Raw genomic sequence first — 1,830 nt, forward strand, 5'->3', positions numbered from 1 at the left:
CTCTGAGAGCATATACATACAGATAACATTATAGAACATTAGCAGGTTGCATCTATGTGTGAATACACATACATACTATATCATACATATGCATACACAACAACAAAGAAAAATGGCTATAAATCTTAAAGAGAGCCAGGGTTGGCGTATGCTTGGCGTTGAAAGGGGGAAAGGAAGGAGGAAAACAATGTGATTATATAACAATTTAAAGAAATAAACAGGTATTTTTAAAAGGAGCAAGCAAACTTCTTACCCACTCAATCTCAAATTTTAAGCACCTAGAAATGAGACAACAAATTGCTGTCATTTAAGCAGCTCCGTCGGTTTACTTTTGTCACACTAACCACAGCAAATGAATGTGTTCCCTGCTCCACCCCACTGCAGCACTGATATTACAGGCAATAGCATAGCATAACAAGTAGTACACCATGTCTTGAAGCTTCAACCCATTAAGGACACACTGCCCCATTACTGTCCATCGCTGTGCTCCTTAGCACTGAGAACTAGGAACTGTGCATAACAGTAAATGATTGGTTGTATTTAACACTACGTACCATTGTATTTTACTTTTAACTCTCTTATCAATTTTGCAGTTTGGGTACCATTAACTTCACTTCCTTTGTTTGTTTTTTTGAGATGGGGTTTCTCTGTGTAGCCTTGGCTGTCCTGGACTCACTTTGTAGAGTAGGCTGGCCTCGAACTCACAGTGATCCACCTGCCTCTGCCTACTGAGTGCTGGGATTAAAGGAGTATACCACCATGCCTGGGTGTAGCTTCACCTTTTAACCACATGAACAATGACTTGGGGGGGCTTACTGAATTTGGAGTTAGGCACTCTCTGACTAAGTTCTGTTCCTACCATTTGTCCATAGGGGGACTTTTGAGCTGTCTAACCTGTGGGAGCTTCACTTCCTTCATCTGGGAAACAAGGAGGACAGTAAGAAACACCTAAAACCACCTTTTTTTTTGTCCTCACCTGCTGCCAAGGTGCCCCGTCCTTCCGAAGAAGCTAAGGCCGCATTGGGCTGAGGCCCCCACTTCATCCAGCAAGTAGCACCATGCTGGGAGCACTCAACATGGCCTCCGTCTCTGAGCTCACCTGCATCTACTCCACCCTTCATGATGATGAGGTGATAGTCATGGAGGAACAGATCAATGCCCTCATTAAAGTAGCTGGAGTCTGTGTTGAACCTTTCTAGCCTGTCTTGTTTGCAAAGGCCCTGGCCTATGTCAACACTGGGAGCCTCACCTGAGGTGTAGGGACTGGTGGGCCAGCTTCAGCAGCTGGAGCTGTGCTGGCAGGTGGTCCTGCCTCAGCCACTGATGTTGACCCACCTGAGCAGATGAACATGGAAACAAAGAAGGAAGAATCTGAGGAACATGATGATAACATGGGCTTTTGGTCTTTTTTACTAAACTTCTTTTGTTAACATGTCCAATAAAAAGTGAACCTGGAGGTGGGCTGGTTTAAAAAAAAAAAGCAAAAACAAACAAAGAAAAACACACCTAAAAACAAAAGGATTAGCTAAGACACTGTAAGAAAAGTCACAGAACCACTATGCAGTCAGAACTCAGTGCATGGTGTGCTCCTAATACTCAAGGTCATATATACTAATAAGCAAAACTCTGCTCTGTTAACTCTAAACTTGAATCATTTCTTTTAGAGCAAGTCACAAGGTTAGACTTAATTTTTGTCACATGATCAATGGCTAGGGATTAAAATTCTGCCTTTATTAACAAGGACATAAGCAGTTCACTCCTGAAACAGCGGGCAGCTGTGCTTGCAAAAGAGGAAACGGATGCATGCCACTCCCCAAGTCCACTGATAGG

The 1,830-nt window shown here is 43.2% G+C and overlaps 1 pseudogene; it reads left to right on the forward strand.

Moving 5' to 3' along the window:
* Positions 1-1,076: 1,076 nt before the first annotated feature.
* On the forward strand, positions 1,077-1,430 carry LOC129673689 (60S acidic ribosomal protein P1-like; annotated as a pseudogene).
* The last annotated feature ends 400 nt before the right edge of the window (positions 1,431-1,830 follow it).

The sequence above is a fragment of the Psammomys obesus genome, unplaced genomic scaffold (genome assembly GCF_907164565.1).
Source record: "Psammomys obesus unplaced genomic scaffold, mPsaObe1.curated_primary_1811, whole genome shotgun sequence".
NCBI classification, from domain to species: domain Eukaryota; kingdom Metazoa; phylum Chordata; class Mammalia; order Rodentia; family Muridae; genus Psammomys; species Psammomys obesus.